At 38.7% G+C, this 20,610-nt stretch overlaps 1 long non-coding RNA gene across 1 annotated transcript; it reads left to right on the plus strand.

Moving 5' to 3' along the window:
* Positions 1-6,345: 6,345 nt before the first annotated feature.
* Positions 6,346-7,312, plus strand: LOC131459973 (uncharacterized). Its single transcript, XR_009240308.1, has 4 exons — positions 6,346-6,418; positions 6,497-6,576; positions 6,656-6,713; positions 6,795-7,312. It is a non-coding gene; the product is annotated as an uncharacterized LOC131459973 (long non-coding RNA).
* The last annotated feature ends 13,298 nt before the right edge of the window (positions 7,313-20,610 follow it).

Consider the following 20,610-nt stretch of genomic DNA (forward strand, 5'->3'; position numbering starts at 1 on the left):
TTTGACAGGTCAATATTGTTGGAAATCCAGCCTCCTGACTGCCCTGCTGTACTGTCAACATCTTTTAAGATTTGATTTTACCATTTTTTTTATGCCTTAATAAACCACCTCATAACATTGTGTCAGATCTTTCTGTTTCTTTTTTCAGCTTATCCCTTTAGGATTCGCCAAAGTGGTCCTCATGTCTTCCTTGACAACATTCATGAAATGTTTCTGTGGTCTTCCTCTTTTCCTCCTAACCGACATCTTTGTCCGGTATAATCACTATCTCTCCTCTGCACGTGACCAAACCATCTCAACCTTGCCTCTCTTACTTTATTCGCAAAAACGTTCAACCTGAGCTGGGCTTCGAATATGCTCATATCCTGGTCACTCCCAACAAAAATCTCATAGTGGGTCTAATTACTGTCTTGTAGCCCTTCCCTTCCCCACCCACCCCACCCTGCCTGCACTCTCACCTCTCATGTACACTGTCCATTACTTTGAATGGTTGATCCCGGGTATTTAAACTCCTCTACTTTCACTAACTCTACTTCTTGCATTTTCACTGTACCACTTGTCTCTCTGTCATTCACTGATCTTCGTTCCTCCTCTCTCCAGTGCATACCTCCATCTCTCCAGGCTCTTTTCCACCTTTCCTCTACTCTCACTACAGATTACAATATCATCTGCAAACAACATCGTCCATGGAGGCTCCTCGCTGACTTCATCTGTCATCCATCACTATTGCAAACAAGAAGGGGCTCAGAGCTGATCCCTGATGTAATCCCACCTTCACCTTGAACCCATCCATCACTTCAGCTGCACACCTCACCACTGTCTCACTGTCCTCATGCATGTCCTTCACCACACATACGCTCACATACTTCTCTGCCACTCCAGACTTCCTTATACTGTACCACAGTTCCTCTTTTGGCACTAGATCATAAGCTTTCTCTAGATCCACAAAGACACAGTTCAACTCCTTCTCTATACTTATACTACATCAGCACTCTCAAAGCAAGTACATCTGTGGTACTCTTTCTTGGCATGAAACCATACAACTCCTCGCTAATCTTCACTTCTCTTCTTTACCAAGATTCAACAACTCGAATTTCAAATATTTCATATTTAAATGAGTGAAGATTTAATTAAGTTTGAAAAAAATGAAAAGTTGAAAAATGAATTTTTTTTTTTTTTTCCATGTCCACATCAGAAATTAATGGCTGTACCATTAAATGCCTTTTTGGAACTGGTAAAATTATGTATTATTAGTTAATAAATGAAAAAAACCCAGCAGTTGTCTTTCTTTGATTTTCAAAAGCCTTTAAAGAATATAGGGAATTCTGGTTTTCTGTGCAAATCCTCTGAGAACTTAGCATTTTCACTGTGCAGTACATGTTCAAACCTAGATGTGCTTAGGGCATGAAATACAGCATTTGCCAGTCATGTTTATTTGCCTTGGGCAAACACATTATCCTTTGCATCCCTGGTAGTAGAACTGATAAAAACATGAATCGAGTGCTAATTAGCATAGTTGACTTAATGATGAGCACTGAGTAGGTTTTCTTCCTCCTGGCAGAGTAACTCTTGATTGTCAGCATAATGTGTGTACTTGGCTTTGACGGGTAAACATCCTGCCTCAGCTTTTTTTCTGAGCAGGTTTGGAATATTTCCACTGCACTCCTGAATCATTTTTAACACCCACATAAGTACACACACACACACACACACACACACACGCACACACTATCCCTACTAAACCCCGCAACATCTGGTCTGCAACTTTATGAGCATAACTGTAGTGCATTTAGCAACCACATATATTGTTTTCAATGTTAATGGTTTAATTATTTTAATGTAGCTTTTTTTATTCAGTTTTTCTGCAAATAGCAAACAAGCATGCTTGTTGACAGTAGGTTGCTTTACTGAAATAAAACAAAAAAAAGGGTTAGATGTAACATATTTTATTAATATCTGCTGGGGTGCTTTTTTATTAAGAAGAGATAGTGTCAGTTTTAATACTGAGGAAAATACACTAATGTTCAAGACATCATCTAAACCAGTGAGTGATGCCGTGCAACAGATTTCATAACCGATTTTCTGAATTTGCTGGTTCTGAACAGATTTAAGCAACATAGTACTTTAATCCAGAGAATTGTTCTTTCCATCCATCCATTGTCAGCCACTAACCCCATGAGGGTCGCAGGGCTCGTGGTGCCAATCCCAGCTGACATATAGGGCGAAAGGCGGGATATACCACAATTTAAAATTAAATGTAATTATTAATGTAGTTATTGTTACGGCCCTGGGCACCGTCCTCCCTAACTTAGCCTTGAGTTAGGTATGCAAACTAATGTGTGTGGTCCCTCGACTGGACAGCGATTGGTGCGGCAGCAGAACCTCCAGTTGTCTCAAGACAAGAAGCCGTCTCCCAGTCCTCACCTGTCACCTCTGAGAGTCAGAGCGCCTCATGCTGAGTAGCAGTTGATTTTGCTTGTGATCTTGTTTGTGATTTTGATTTGAGTAATGCTGAGTGGCATGTACTTTGTCCTTAGCTTCTAAAAACTGATTTCTCTTGTCTAGATACACTAGTGATGCTTTTCCATCCTGTAATTTTTGTTTTCCTTAAAGTGAAGAGTTGATTTAAAGTATGGTTGTATTCCTGTATTTGACTAATAAGTTATTTAGCTCTTTGAAGAGTCCTTTTTCATTTGCTTTTTGTTTTGTTTAAACAGCATCCTCTGCCCATTTTTCGTAGTTTGCCAGAATATTTTGTGAGCTTACCTTCAACTCCTTTGTCAAATAAATTACTTTGTTAAACCATATTACATCTTGGTTGTTACTTCCCCCCATGTAGTGGGAGTGAAGTATAGTTTTTTGGTGTCTGTCTGTGATTCCGCACTTGTATGTATGCAGTATGAGCAACAGAGTCTTGTTAGAATTTGTGATAGACACACACATTGCGTGAATGGGGTGAAGTCTGCCATCTCTGATTGCCCTAATTATGTTGCTTCGCTTCCACCCCTAATGATCTGGGACTTAACAGTTATACTATTGACAAATTATATTTTTATTTCAGTATTAATGCAGACTGGATCTGTTTGAAATGATCAATTCAGTAAATTACACAAGACTGTTATGACGCAAGGATACATATGGAAAAATTGTGAATGCTAAAAATTCACAAACTTTTATAGAGCAGGAAACTACAGAGCCCCTAATGGGACACGGTGAGATTATTTTGGGGGAAGGATCATTTTTCAGTTACCTTGCAAATAAGTTTTGGGTTACCTCGCAACATTTTGAATTACTTAGCAATATTTTGTGTTACCTCGTGCTTTACCTCACTAAGATAAAGTGCAGAAGGAGATTTCGGGACGCCTCTGTTCTGGTAGCGCTTGGTAGGTCATTCCACCAGCGTGATATCAACACGTGAAAATAATCTGGATTGTCTTGTGCGGGGTGTTGGCACTGCCAGACGACAATCCTTGATGAACAGAGTAGTCGAGGGGTCGAGGGGGAAAAGACATGTAACCCTGTGTTCTTTTTTTAACGAGGGCCAGATTTGATAATGTGAAAATTTCCGGGGGCCAATGGTCTCTCAGACCTTTTTCTAACAGTAAATGTTACATACAAATGAACTGTTTTCATTGTCACAATTATCATTTTTAAATGGCAAAGTAACCAAATCTAAAAAAAATATTTTTCTTTCACATCTGGAGTCAAAAAACATCCATTATCTACCGCTCGCAGGATGCTGCACAATCTCAGCTGACATCAGCTGCGATAGGCAGGTTACACCCTGGACAGCACACGGCTCTGTAGGAAACTAATGCAACTAGCAGCATATCCGGGCAGGTGCAAGATAATGAGGGAGTGGGCACTAGCTTAACCCAAGCACAAGGAGGAGAAGTCGACTAGTTTCATGGGAGTGTCAGTTCAGAGAGGAGGGGACAAAGTGGGCACAAGATGTGAACACATTGAGCTTGAGTTTCATTCAGTCAGAGAGAAAAATAAGATTTTTTGATGACCTTGACATGCTTTGACCACTTTCTGTGGTCTTCCTCAGAGGGGTCACGTGATGTTACATGTGACGTGTCTTCCTGTTTTGTACAGCTTTGTTAGACACCCCCTGCTGTCTGACTTCCGGATCTCAATGGCCTCCCTGAAACATATAAAACAGGAAGCAAGACATGTCACATGTAACATCACATGTCTTCTGAGGAAGACCACAGGAAGTGGTCAAAACATGTTAGGGTAATCAAAAACCTTATTTTTCTGTCTGACTGAATGAAACTCAAGCTCAGTGATATTAAAAAGAAGACAGTATGAACTTTTTTGGACAGATTTTAACACATTGTGCCAGCATTGCAACCACAATTTTCTTGGGAAGTGATATGGAGATAAAAACGTTTCCTGTTCATTTCAACCATCATTGGTTTGGTAAAGGGAGAAGACCACACACAATTGCACAGATGGACTGCATTTTTGTTTTGTGTGCCTCCAGGCTGTGAAGGAAAAAATGTGTCTTCAGATGGACGGATGGAAGAGCATTTTGTCAAAGGAGGATTTTTCCAACTGGCACCAGGCCACAGCAAAATTCAGTTTGCATGAGATATTGCAAGTACACAGAGATGCTATTCACAAACTCTCTACATTACAGAAAACACTATTAAGTGCTCTTCTTTCTGATACACTAGCTAAAGAATGACAGAGATTCTGTTCCTTCCCATAGCTTTTGTTGAGGCTTTTTATCTTATCTTATACATTCAGATAACAATACAAATGTTCCCAGAAACTCTATCATCATACTTTGTGAATTGCTGATATGAACTTCATAAGCAGTTGTTTACCCTTTTTTTGTATTCTTGTAATGGTTTGTTGTCATTATTGCTCCACTGGTTGAATTGGCAGATATTGTCTGATGATAGAGAGAAGGCTGATGCTGAACCTTGTTGGCACCAAACACAAAGCTTGAATGTTACATATCACTGTTGTGTAAGAATAAACAACCTATTTCTGCAGGAATAATAACATTAATTGTTTTGATTGGTTTTCTTCGACAGAAATGTGAAGACGGACTGATGAAGGTGCCTTTTCTCACAGCTGATGGCACAACAATGATCAGCACTGCAGAGAATGTGGAAAATGCGAACATATACACGTACAAGATAGATAGATAGATAGATAGATAGATAGATAGATAGATAGTTTCTTTGGCCTGTTTTTCAGGGTAACCTTCACCTGACACCATGTTCGTCGAGCTTCTTCCGACTGGTAGCTTGTATATCAGTGTTCATGGCCCTGTCCTCTCTTTTTTTATCTGCTTTTTTTTTATCAGTTGTATCATCTGAGTCATCATTCATCCACACATTGAGCTTCCTCTCAGCAGCAGCAGCAGCAGCAGTAAAAATAGCAACAAATAACATTTTAGTGTGTGTTGGACCCTGTGTAAGCGCGTTGTGTGTGTGTGTGTGTCTGTGTGTGCGTGCGTGTGTATATATATATATATATACACACACACATATATATATATATATATATATACTAAGATAGTGAAATGTGAAATCATATTTTTATTGATTGGATTAATAGGGTCTTTCATCAAACACATGTATCTGAGTAGAAATAGAAAGGCACATGGCAGATTCAAACATTCTGATTTCATTGTGGAATAGTGCAAAATAGAAAAACAACAGTGCTATTTGGCTATTTCATACCTCCTTTACTATAGCATAAGTGCAACGGATTGAGTCATTTTGTAATTGGCTATATATATTTATTAGGGTTGTCAATCGATTAAAAAAATTTACAAATAAATCGCACAATATTCTGTAATTAATCTAATATATAATAAACCTATAACCCTTATAACATATATTTATTCATATAAAATCATGGAATGAAAGAAGAATCAATGGCTTTTTTTAAACTTCAAACACAGTTTCCCCTCCTTTGAAGTACAAATTTGGCACACAAAAAGAGATCTTTCTTATATTCTCGAATAGAAATAATAACAGAACCAAGGTCCATGTTAATGTGCAGGTTGCATATCAAAACCACCAAGGCCAATCAAATAAGACATCAGCTGAAATGGAAATTATTGATCATTTGAACTAGTAACATAAATGTTAACAACAAAAATACAGTATGTTCCATCTTTGTGCCAGTTCATTCAAAAAGTTGCACATGTGCAAAGTGCAAATATAAAACATTTCAGAACATGGTGTGACAGGTCGTCTCCCTCCTTGCCACTATATGGCACTATGCCAACGCAAACGGCATACTGATTGAGGGACGGTGGAATGCGTCCTTACATAGGTGCAGACACACCTGCCCCTCCTCTCTTTCTTCCGTTTCCCTCCGGTGACCTGTTCGGCGTGACCGGTGTGGGTGTTGGCGAGGCCGTTGTGGGCGCACAATCCTTGCCGTTCAGGTAACGCGCTTTGCCAGTCTACCATTGTTCATGTGTGCATAAAGCGGGCGTTTGGTGACGCGATCTCCGTTTTTATAGCGCGATCGGCTGCTGGGGCCGTGGGGGACGCATCGCTCCGCCAGAAGCATTTCCTAGATGCGCTTTCCCGCTCTCTTTCGGTAGGTCCTCAATTGTTTGTGGTTTAGCGGCTCTGTCACTCGGTTCCCAGCTGATTATTTCTGATGTGTTTTGGTGTAGCTGGGTGATTGGCACGCATCAATACTCCTTTGTCTCTCTGGGGCGTTATTGCAGAGTGGTATGTATAAGTTCATTGTTTAAAGATGTTGATGGTATTTGTATGTATTTGAGCACTAAAGTATGTGTGCTGTTCTCGCAGAGGCCGTGATACATTGTTGGCCCGTATTCAGCCACTGTTCCCTGGATCTGCGCTGCTGTTTTGGCTCCGTTTAATTTGTGGATGCTGTCAGGACTCGCTGTCGGGACTCCAACTCGTGTGATCTATTAATAGATATGTCCCGCCCTGAGCTAACGTGAATGGTGATGAGACTGACAGTGTTAAGGGACACACATTGTTTAAATGTGCTATATGTAGTTTATTACTTTGTATTATTTTGTGTTTATTTGTATTTTTGGTATTCTTAATTATTTTGGTTTCCTCCATACCAGTCCTGTGTAGCACCATTGGCATGGTTTGAATGTGTTTCTTGTTTTTGGTTAGGTGCTGTGGCCCAGAGGCGGCAGTCCTATCCTTGGTGGTGGTCCCCTTAACGATTTCCTTTTGCTTTTGATGTGTGTGCAGTGTCACAGGTGTTTTAAGTAACGGACCCTTCCACTTTTGATTTGTCCCTGCCATCTGGTAAGCTCCAGCCCTTTCCCTTGATTTTTATTCTTGCTTGGTGCTTATTTTATGTGATTATTATTATTATTATTATTATTATTGTTGTTGTGGGTAACTGGTGTGTTGGAACTTTTCTTAATTACTGATTTTGGTTTAATAAAATATTTCTTTAAATTGAGACCATCTCTTGCCCCTGTGGTATTGTTGAGCCTGTGTGTCTTATTAATGAACATCAAGCGTTCAAAGTTTAGAATTTCCTGTGGGTGAAACTACCGCAGGTGGCGTTGCCGCAACACCTCACCACGTCATGCCACAATAGCTTAGTCCTTCTTTACATTCAGCCAGTTACTGAGGCAGACTAGTTTGTTTCCATTATCAGGGGACATGGAAGTAGCTTTGCGGCTACAACCATGTTATGGGCACTCTCAGTGCCAAGTGTGGTTCATTTTTCCTTGATTTTCCATTTGTTTGCAACATCCAGAAAATGGTTAGCACATTCCTCGGCATGGTGTTGCTCTGATGTTTTACTCAGTTAGTGTAAATGACTGCAGAGTCCACTCTTTATCAATAAAATGCGCTGTGACGCCCACGTAGTTGTCGTTGTTCACAGAAGTCCAGTGGTCTCCTGTGAGAGCGATGTCCTTTGCTTGCTCGAGCATGTTCCTCTGCCGTGATCTCTCATCCTCATACAAAGTGTGTATTCTTGACACAACAAAGAACCAAAGGAAAGGTGTGAGTATTTATACACACAAGGAGGGAAGAGACAACACAGGTGAACCTTATTAAGGTGGGGCAGGTAATAAGGTACCAGAGAGTGGTGAAGTGGTATGAAACAAGACAAGGGGCGAGAATCCAAACAAACCGGAAGCGTCAAAACAAAATAGGAAATCCACAAAATCTACAGAGAGAAACCAAAGATCAGTAACTCTAAGACAAGCGATAAGACAAATGATAGTCCCAACAGTCAGCCAGACTGCCAACAAGAGACAAGGGGCAGGAGTCGGAGAGCTGGACAGCAGTGAGGCCAGATGAGGCTTACAAAAAATGTCCATAAGGGTATAGTCTCTGATGGGTCCATACTATTCAGATTGTAATGTCAAGGTTGTAATATTGGACCCAAATGCAGGACAACAATTCACAAGTGAGTGCAGGTAAAAAAGTCACATAGTCCAAATAAATCAAAGAAATAAAACAAAGTTTATGGTACAGGATTGTGACAATAAAAGTTTAGGATATACAGTAAATCTAACGTCAATGTTGATGTGCCACTATGTCAGTCTAACCGGCTTAAAACAACTGTGTGCCAAATCACTTGAGTGTCATCAGTGTTTCATGTACGTGGTACATACAGTAGAGATAGCCTGCATGCACAACAACTCAATCCCCACACTGCCCTTCAATCATGGGAGCAATCACTATCTATTGGTTAGTCTCTGAGTTGTAACATTCAGCTGTCCACAGGATCACATCGCCATCATAACCACCATAAATCTAAAATGAAAAGGACAGATGGCTAATAAAACTGGTTGTTTCAACATAAAATGATACAGAAATATTTAACTATAATTGTGGTTATTGTACTTTGTATTATACATGTAATACAACACACACACAATTGTCACCCCCGTCTATTCCACTTTCAAGTGTACATAACTGCAAAAGATAATACTTCCCTCTCAATTTTATTTGTAATATCTCTCACTTCACTCAATGTAGCGCTAGCTTGGCACCTCCACTAGGTCAAGGGTGCAATGAGACCACACTTGGTTGGGTTTGGGGCCTGTAGTGCCCTGCACTGCTGCAACGAATGTGGTCATCATAGCCTCCCATGGATCCATTCAACACTGTCACGCTCACATAGCTTTGCCAGTAATACATTGGTGACACATCACGGCAGGTGTGTGTTCCCAGGTCAAACTGGCTCACAGTGCTGTAATACATCACCAAGTCACAATCACCAACAATGTAGACATACCCACTGAGGAAAGCAGTGCTATGATGGGCCAGAGGATGCTCCAAACATTTTGCCAGACATCATATGCCTCAATTTCTTCAAACAAATTGCTTTCTCTTACGCCTACTACAGGCAAGAGGGCAGCACTGGGCAGATGAGGACAAGCGAGAGTGGTGTGGAAAGCACTACAGTGTTTATGTCTCATGTGGTGCATTATTTGTGTGGCATTGCTGACCATTTGATTGCACTCAGCATTTTTTCGTACATGCTTATTGGTCTCCATTTGCATGTGGATGTATGAAATGCTTGCCAAGACCATCCAGAACTACACTGAGACAAGAGGACAGAATGTGTTAACTAACTCTAATTTTAGCAACTGTAGTATTTATTGTATAGTAAAATAGATGATGCTTAAACCAAAGAACCAAGCAAAGCATCAGGTTGGAAAACACCATCTGTTTGAAGGTGACATAGACCGGAAGCTCCAATTAACGCTGCGTTTGTGTGTGTATCTGCGTCATTACCTCGTTTATGAAACCCTAAAGTTTCAGAACAAACAGTTCAGCCACTGCTGAGAAAATAGTGTTGTATTGTTTTCCTGGGCTCTGCGAAGCGGATCGACACTTCCTTAATTTGATGTCGTCATCAGAAATCCTCACCACCGTAGCGCCTCCCGGTGAGGGCACTAGTCCGGGCACATCTGGTTGCGTACATTCAACCGCAGAAGAAGAAGAAGAACTAGTCTCGTTGTAGCTGCTGAGATGCAGAGCATCCGCCGTGCCAGAGGGGGAGCTGTGTATCTGAGAGCTGGCCTATCTATTACGTCACTTCCAGGTACCTGGCCAATCACAGGACAGTAGGAAAGCTCTCGTTGGCTGGAACAGCAACTGTTTGGTCTGAAACAGTGCGGCTGACAAGAGCGTCAGTGAGGAGATATTTTGATCGGCTCGTTTGCAGCGATTAGGAGGTTTTTAATCATGAAAACAAGTTAATATATGTAAGTAGACCTCCATAACTAACATATATGTGTGATACAAGCATTCTATGTCGCCTTTAAGTCTGAATGTGCACAATACAATAAACAATAATAATAATATAATAAACAATAATAGTCTGAGCAGGCTTGTGCAACACCCATTACATTGAGTTAATCTGCTGCTAGAAACAACTCCTTTACGCTGTTGTTCATCACATAAACATAGCCAGTGCATGAACACTCAATGATTAGCTGCAGTTGTCTCAAGAGACAGGCCACAGATGTGTGCAGTTGGCTGTCAATCGAAGACAGAGCCGAGGGTCAAAATAGAGCCACATTACAGAAGAAAAAAAAATTACTTGATCTTTGTGTTTCACCACAATCTATAATTTATCCCAGCTTTTTGCAACAATAGTGTACATTAAAATAAGTCATTAGATCAGAAAGAAAATGGCGTTCCACTAATCTAGAGGAATTTCATATAGCCTGGAAAGATGGTTTTGTACCATACAAAAAAAGCCCTACATAAAGTGAGAGCTGCCTTTTATTCTTCTTTAATTAAAGAAAATAAGAATATTCATAGGTTTCATTTCAACACTGTAGCCAGGCTGACACAGAGTCACTGCTCCACTAAACCTTCTATTCCTTTAACACTGAGCAGTGGATGCCTTTATGAACTTCTTTGTGAATAGAATAACATCAATTAGAGAGAAAAAAAAAGATTATTTCCTCCCTCCTATATGGTACTGATTATTTTTTTAGCACACAAGCTTTAGAAGCACCAGGTGTACAGTTAGACAGTCCCCTATAGATTTCCCTGAGTTAACATCATTAGTATCATCATCCAAACCATCAACCTGTCAGTTAGATCCTATCCCCACCAAACTGTTTAAAGATGTTTTTCCTTTAATAAACAGCTCTATATTAAATCAAATTATTTTATCCTTATTAACTGTATTTGTGCTGCAAATTTTTGAAGTAACAGTTCTTAAACTGCTTCTCAAAGAATCGACCCTGGACCAACTAACTACCGACCTATATCTTCCCTTCCTTTCTAAAATCTTAAAAAGGCAGTTGCTAATCAATTATGTTAATACTTGCATATTAGTGGCCTGCCAGTCAGGTTTTAGATTACATCACAGCACAGAAACAGCACTAGTTAAAGTATATAACTTATCTTGGCTTCAGATAATGATCTAGTCTCTTTTCTTGTCCTGTTAGATCTTAGTGCTGCATTTGACACCATTGATCATAATATTCTATTACGGAGACTGGAGCAGACTATTGGGATCACAGGTACTGCCCTCTGCTGGTTTAATCATACTAATTGGATAGATTCCAGTTTGTTCATTTAAATGATAATGCCTCATTGCAAACAAAAGTAAATTCACAATTCACTTTCCTGTCTCTCGCTGTGTCCTCATCTTGCAGGCTGCAGGATCCAGATCCAGTTTCGAGGGTATTATTTTTATTAGTATCATTCATAATCTGAATGATATTAACAATAATAACAATAACAGTGGTGATGATATTATATTATCATATCATCATCATAACTATTATGATATGATTAAAGTTGATATCAGTGTAATTCTTTATCAACAATCTCTGCTGCTGCTTGTATAAATGATATTCTATGAACTTCTATAAACATGTCATTACTGATTCAGAACTGTCTTCCCTAAACTTATAACTTGATACAATTGTTGTGTATCTGCTCCTGGTCTTTCTCTTCTATCTCTACCTCACCTCCCTCTTGTCCTTTCTCTCCCCCTTTCAGTCCCCCATCTCTCCTCTGTTCCCCATTTTTCCTTTCACCCCACCCGGTCAAGGCAGAAGTCAAACATATGCAAGTCACAACAAGTCTCAAGTCTGTACCTTCAAGTCTCAAGCAAGTGCGAAGTCATTCTTGCAAGAATCAAGCAAGTCAAGTCGAGTCCCTGCTTTAAATGATTTCCCAGATATTCCACATTTAAATGTGCTAAAAAAGACAGTCATTTTGAACTGCTAGAGTTTTATCTGTAACACTCTGTTACTGATACAATGTCAGGACTGCTTCATAGTCTATATGGAAGATATTTAACATCAGTAAAATAAAACTACAGAGGCTAAAATGTAAAGAATACTGATATAAGGTTCACCAAACAAGATGTTAACTAGCACTATCTTAAAACTGACCAACTGACTTCCTGTCTCACCTTCCTTTGTGGGATTTGAGGTAGTCATGTTGTGATGTTGGTGTTGCCAGGTTTGTCCGCAAGGCTGCCAAAGCAGACACCAATGTTTTTCAAAAAACAAAAACAAATTGTAATGGCAAAATGCAAACATTCCATAAGTAAAGTTACATCTAAGTCATTTTACATCGTCTAAGTCAAGTCTGAAGTCAAGTCTTTTATCAACGTTAGTCAAGCAAGTTTCAAGTCCTCAAATATGCGGCTGTCTTTTTAGTCAGGTTTCCTTCTTCTTACGAATGATAGGTGATGAGTTGATGGCGTAGAAAGGAACCCCTCTGACACAGGACTCGTACCGAACATAGGGATTTTATTTGGTTAACTTACAAGTCAGGCATCAGCGCCGCAGCAGCTCAGGAGAATGTGTTCCTGCCGAATCTCCGAACAATTCTGCCCCCAAAATATTAGGTTATATGACATCATCATTCTATACTTCACATTTGCCCATTTTAGGTATTCTATCTTCAGTCTAGAAGCCACCTAGTGATTGACAGAGAAGACCAAAAATGCCCCCCCTGTCTCCCATTGTCCAGGTGCCACGTCTCAGTATATACAAGGACAGCTGCTCAAGGCATACAGTACATCCACTCTTCAATGTAAACATGTCGTACATGTGAATCCAGACTCCATCCAATCCTGAGGAACCTTCTGCTCCTCAATGCCATGAAGTGTACATCTTAAACATTTTTGAGACATAATGTAGCTGTGTTACTGTGTTCATTTAAGTCAGATACTTCACAGCTTAAGTCAGAGTAAAGTCAAGTCATGTGACCCGAGTCCCCCACCTCTGAATTTGGTGTTTCTAATAAAGTGATCAGTGTCTGGTGTTCTGAATAAAATGGTCAGTGTGGTGTTAAAATGATTACTGTGATATATTATTGTTTACAATAAAATGATTGTGTGCAATTGTAATTTCCCCCAAGGTAATTATTATGAGGGAGAAGGCTGCTGAGATTCCCTACAGCCTGAAATGTCTGTGCACACCACTTGCATTATTTACCCTAACAATCCTTGCACTAACCTGAACTGGTATGTGGTCCCCAACATAAACAGGACTGAAGTTTGTTGGAGTTTTATCCTAGGGTGTTGTCGTCACTGTAGCATTGCTATTTTTTATTTTTTTTAATTTTACCTTTATTTTACCAGGAAAGTCCCATTGAGATTAAAAAACTATTTTTCAAGGGAATCCTTGCCAAGAGGCAGCAAAGGTTACACAGTTACAACGTACTGACAGGTCGTCTCTCAGTGCTCTCAGTCTGGAATAAAGCATTCAGAGAAATCAGTTATTTTCCAGTGTTTTTGTAGCAGGTTCCATGTAGAAGGAGCAGAGTAGACGAAAGCCCTTTTTTCCAGTTATGTGCGGGAAAATGGAACAGACAGCCACAACTGATCTGATCTGATCCAAGAATCAACACTTCTCTGTGATTAGATTGCAGATGTAGGAGGGCAGTAGCCCAAGCATGGCCTTGTAAATAAAAGTGCACCACTGTCCCAGCCTCCTGGTGGACAAAGAAGGCCATCCCACTTGAGAATACAATTCACAATGATGGATCAGGACTCTACAGTTAGTAATAAACCTCAGAGAAGCATGATAATCAGTGTCAATCTTACTTAGATATTGAGCGGAGACGTTCATATACATTAGGTCTCCAAAATCTAAAATGGGTAAAAAAGTTGCAGTGACAAGCTTCTTTTTCACCTCAAAAGGGAAACAACATTTATAATGATGAGGCCTGATTCTACATACCCAGGAGACACAGCTCTTTTGTTCTTGTTTGTTTTTTAATTACTTACTAATTATTTTAAGAACTTTGATCTTGGTTTTGTCAGTTCCATTTGATACACACGTTTCCTTTTTAAGGTCAATGATATATAGTGTTTATATGCTGTATAATAAAACATTACATTGATTATACAGTATTATAGCACAGTGCATCAATTAGCAATTAGACAACTGTTAATCAATGGTTGATCCGACCTGTCTCACATTGGAAATCATCAGAGTCATCAGATGTCAGAGAGCGATTTATTAACTCACACATGGTGATGCTTTTTATTTTTTTCCCTTGTTTATAGACATGTGATGTATAATATATACATAAAAATGTATTAAATGTATAAAAATATGTATAGACATGACATAAAAATATATGAAGTATTAAACCTGACCCAATGAGTTCAGTCATTGCATGAACAACTGTTTTCACAGCTTTCATAAACACAGTTCATATTTCAGATGCCACATTTGGCCTATTTCTCATTTCAGTTACTTAGAGTTCAGTCATGGCTAGAAAGAACACAAAAGCCATTTAAATGATCTTATGGTAATACACATCTGTGACTCAGGGACCCAGATTATAGTTCATTGCAGGTCAATAAGGACAGAGTGATTTAATTTCTCTTATCTCCATAATTGCACATAATCTCCCAATCTGTCAGTATATACTGTAAGATAAAAATAAGGGGGTTTGGTTGTTTTCCTACAGGGACAGAATGATTTTACCAGGAGGCTTTTTATTCCCTTTTAGATTATGTGGATAAAGCACAATTCCTCAATCTAGCATTTATGTCTGTCACACAAAAATAAAACTTTCTTTGAGCATTGCATGTCAGTCAGATAAGCAGAAGGATTTATAGAGCTGTTGTGGATCCATGACAGAGTGATAACTTGTTTTTATTGTGATGAAAAGGTTTCCTTTAATGCTCCAATGTTTCCTGTTATATTAACATTTTATCACCAAAGGTAGGTTTTGTCGTGTTGTGTTTTTCTGTTCCGGAAAGTTTAGCTTGCGTGTTCCCTCCATTTTTACAGCAAAACAACATAACACTGTCCTTTTTCCTGATAGGCCAAGAGGACATTCAACGTGGGTCTGAGGACAGCAGGCCCTCTGCTGGACCACGTGGTACATACTTCAGATGGTCTGATGCACTTCTGGGCTGTATAGTTTAAATATGATAGTTTAAATTTCCCCCCAAGATATCCAAATATGACAGAGTGTTGTTTTTAAATACAGTCATAGTCAGCACCTCATGTTTGTGAATTTATAGCAGGTTGTGATAATTTGTCATTTATTTAATCTCCAATTTCTTCTTTGTTGTAATTTAAAAATCCTGTACTGTATGTAATTTGACTTTGAGATTATTTCTACAGTTTGATACATTTCAGATCATAAGGAGCAAAGTATTTGTTCTCTCTTCCATATTACTGTAAAATCTAGGCCAACATTTCATAGAGATGCTTCCACAATACCACAAGAGATATTTGCTCAACACACGTTCTACTAGCAGCACTGAGTAGCATCAGTTTCATAGCTTTTGAAGGCATTTTGACTGTGTTAACCTAAACATAATAAAATACATGTTTATTTTTGATGCAACATTCAAGTCCCTACATTTAAATTGGAGTTGCCACAATGTGATTTGGTTAAAGATCTGCAAGGCTGTTGATGATACAAATACTCATGATACAAATACAGTATACACATTAAAACAAAAATCACTCCAAATTTTAATTGATTTGACCTTTTTCAGGAAAGTACAACCCCCAGACATGACATGGGGGAAAAAAACTGAAATTTGTACGCACAAATTAATATTTTGTGGCTACAAATATCGCTCATGTCATGTCTGGGGCTCTGTAGGAAAGCAAGTATGACCATCAAACCCTAGTGATGTAAAATGGTAAAGGATAGCAGTAATAGACTAAAACAATCATCATTGTTATCCTATAAGTCATTGATGCTATCACAAAAGCAGCTGAATTTCATGCCAAGCTCAAAATCAAAATCAGAAATTTTTCACATTAATAAATGTATTTTGCTCACAGTGGATGAGAGAGTAACATGAGATAAAGGCTGTCAGATGGGCTCCAATGAAAAACTGGCTCAATATTTCTATACAAACTGAGTGTGGTTCATGTGTTGCTTTCCCTTTGTGTGTGCAACCACATTGTGTATGTTTCAGATGTCAGATTGTTATTTTTGCCAAAACTATAAAGTCATTTATCAAATCTGGGACTTCATACATATGAATGCATGGAGAGATGGGATACATGCTGTCTATTTTATTAAGGGGACCTTTGACAAAGGAACCGGGATGGCAGAATGACAGCTGGAGCTCTGTGGGTTTACACTGTATAAAGTCCATCCTCAGGGACCAGCAATGAGTTGGAATTTCAAGCAGCCTTGTGAGCATACAGTAGTGCAATTGCAAGAACTGATAAAATGGGATATTTTTGGGTCACTTATGTAGTGGAGCGATGCAGATTGGCCAGTTTTTTTTTTTTGTGGTGAATACCAAGCAATGGTGCCCTAAAAGCAATAGTTTTAGGGCACCACCAGCTTTGTTGTTTTTATGGCGATCAAATTCTTTGATCATTGGCAAAGTTGGTCTTATATCTTAGTTACATCACACTAAATAATGGACATTTAAACTCATAGAAGCAAATGTATTTTTTAAAACTGCATATGTGTGTCTCATATTTTCTGGAAGTGTCCCAATAATGTGACTGAAAAATAATTATACTGTATGGACATTATGGCATTGCTTAAACAACAAATCTAATGTGGTCTAAGATTTTTGCATATTACTGTAAAATATGTAATATTACTGTATTATTTGGTATATTATTGATATTTACCAAATACCTATATTGCAAAGCAGACACATATAGTATATTGCAATTGCTTTAAACTAAATGAATAATTAAAGAAAACCCTCCCTTTTCTTAGCAATTGGAACATTTTGTCATGGTTTCCAAGTAATTGCATCAGTTCTCACAAAACAGCCATATAATTTGCTGGGAGTTTATTGGAAACCACAATTACAAACAGGAAACTATTTTTTACCCCGAAACAGCACATAAAAAAAGATTGAAAGTAACAAAGTTTATCAAACTAGTGGTAATAATGAGAAACATTCAGTGCATAAACTAATGATCTCATAATTTTACCAAATTTAAATGATGTTTTTATCATTCAAATAAGTTTTTCCAAGTTGATACTGTAGTTGATTCATAGAGAGCAAAGAGGTTAGAGTAAAACCCTCAGTGAAGTTGTGCACAAGAGGCTTGGACATCTACTATCTGCACATTCAAAGATTGTCATCACAGAACCTGTCCTCCAATGAAACGTACATATATGTCGTATGCAGGAATTATTATCATAGTTACGTTTCAGTTGGAGGACAGGTTGTCATCACATCACATTTTAGTAGTTAAAATAAAGTATAGGATTTAATCTCATAAGAGACAACTGACCTTGAACACTTAACCCTACAATGTTGTAACCACTCAGTGGATTCTATCTCTTGCACTCTTGTGGCGCTCACTGAAAGCTTCATTCACTTGGTACATGTGTGACCGTGACAGCTGTAGTCAGCCCTGAGAATATAAATAAAGTACAGGTTTGTCACTGTTGCACTATGAAAAAGTGGTATTATCTTATATTATTATTTTTTTTAGAATATTAAGACATTATTAGTGTCAAAGAAAATGTGTGACTCTAATCTTAGCATTTTCTGAATAGCCAATAATGTTAATTTCCGTAGATGATAACAATAAGTAGTAGTAATAGCCATATAAGTAGCATGTAAAGATCACTATTCTATGGCCTCTTGGGGGTTGCCTTCCTTACATGATTATTATACTGTCCAGGAAACATTGCGTCTCCAAAATGTAGAATTACTTCATCCGATTTTAGCTAATTACCGACCTATATCAAATCTTCCCTTTGTTTCTAAAATCTTAGAAAAGACTTCTCTTGGCCTCAGATAATGGTGTAGTTTCTTTACTTGTCCTGTTAGATCTTAGTGCTGCATTTGACACCATTGATCATGATATTCTTTTGCAGAGACTGTAGCAGACTCTTGGGATCACAGGTACTGCCCTGGTTTAAATCATACTTATCTGATAGTCTCCAGTTTGTTAATGTTAATGATAATGCCTCATTACAAACAAAAGTAAATTGTGGAGTTCCACAGGGCTCAGTAGTTGGGCCTATACTTTTTACCTTATACATGCTTCCTTAAGGGAACATTATTAGAAAGCACAACACACACTTTCATTGTTATGCAGATGAAACACAGTTGTATTTATTAATGAGGCTGGATGAAATAAATGAGGTTGTTGTCAACTACAGGAATGTCTCAGAGACATTAAGTCCTGGATGACCTGTAACTTTATACTTTTAAACTCAGAAAAAACAACTTTCCAACCACATTGGCACTTTAGATGACATCACCATGGCTTCCAGTTCCACTGTGAGGAACCTTGGATTTATTTTTTGACCAGGAAATGTCATTTGATTCACACAAAATAATTTCCAGAACAGCCTTCTTCCACCTGCGGAACATTATGAAAATTAAAAAGCATTCTGTCCTTAAAGAACACTGAAAAACTAGTTCATGCTTTTGTTACATCTACACTAGATTACTGTAACTCCTTATTATCAGGGTGTTCCAACAAGTCTGTTAGAACCCTTCAGTTAATTCATAATGCTGCAGCACGAGTTCTGACAGGAACTAGAAAGAGAGACCACATAACTCAAGTGTTAGCTTCTCTACACTGGCTCCTCATACAGTTTAGAATTCAATTTAAAATCAATTTAAAATCCTCCTCCTCACGTAAAAAAACACTTAATTCGATCAGGTCCCTTCATACCTGAACATTTTTTGTTCGCACAAAAGATCACTTAGGTCCCAAAATACAGGTTTACTTGTGGTTCCCAGAGTCTGTAAGAGTAGAATGGGAGGCAGAGCCTTCAGTTACCAGGCTCCTCTCCTGTGGAACCAGCTCCCAATGACAGTTTGGGAGGCAGAAACTCTCAGTATAATCAGTATAATTTTTTCAACAATCTCTGCTGCTGCTTATATAAATGACATTGTAGTTCATCATTGACTCAGAACTGTATAAACTTATAACTCCATACAACTCCATCTGCTCCTGGTCTCTTACTTCCGTCTCTACCTCATCTCCCTCTCCTTTCTGTCCCCCACCTCTCCTCTGTCCCCCATTTTTCCTTTCACCCCAACCAGTCGATGCAGATGGCTGCACATCTTTGATGGTTCTGTCAGAGATTTATTCCTGTTAAAAGGGAGTTTTTTCTCTCCACTGATGCCTAGGGTTTGCTCATTTTGTGAATTGTTGGGTTTCTCTGCTCTCCATGATGTTGTCTATGTGAAGTGCTTTGAGTTAATGTATGTTATGATTTGGCACAAATACAATTGAACTGAATTGATATTATATTAACTACTGTAAACTTTCTACACCAAAATAAATGTGGCCAATGTTTCTTCACACATGTCTCGTTACACACAGATTTGCAACACAGACATTTTTTTCCCTGTGTCCTGTCAGTCCCTACATCATGAATAAGAAAAGCACAATTTCTTGAAATCCTTGCATGCACACTGATCCAAGTTGTGAATTAAACATTATATTAAATATAATAAAATGAAAAGTGAAAGTCTCAAAAACACAGCCTACTACCTACTAACATGAAGATGACAGAGAGAAAGAAACAGACAAAGAAACCAGAGAAACCCCCCTCTCCCCCAATCACACACACACACACACAATGTATCCTGGCATGTTGTGAATCTGTAAATCCTGTTATAGCATGGTAAAAAAAAAAATACTCTTGCATGACAAAGCCCTGAAAGGATATCACACTGCAGCAGATGCTCCGCTTCAGTGTAGAACTGCGTCCCTTGACAAGGTTCCCACGAGCTGGGTTCATTGACATCAGTGCTCTTGGGACAGACATGGAATAAGAGCTGCATAGTTTCTGCCTCACTGTCCTTCCAGTGGGACTGGTCTAAACATATTTGAGGGTACTTCATCTGCAAGGTGAAGGCCAAGGAACTTCAGAGCACATTTAGGAAAGAACAAAGATGAGTTTGTATATTTTTACAAATAGAGAGGCAGTCAATTACCTATGGTGCAGCAAACATGATAGTACAATAATTACAATTTACCAGTAACCCAAGGCACTGAGCATGAACTATTTTAGCTTAATCCCTTAATCCCTTGTGCTATGGGCCTGCATGTTTAAAAATTAACATGAGTCTTTACTAAAACAAACTGAAAAAGTAACTTCATAACACAATGAGCAGAAACACAGGGAACACAAGCAGGAAATACATGCAAACATAAGAATCTGAACAAAGTAACTAAAACAAACAAAATGAACCAAT

This window comes from Solea solea, chromosome 5 (assembly GCF_958295425.1).
Source record: "Solea solea chromosome 5, fSolSol10.1, whole genome shotgun sequence".
In the NCBI taxonomy this organism is placed as follows: Eukaryota; Metazoa; Chordata; class Actinopteri; order Pleuronectiformes; family Soleidae; genus Solea; species Solea solea.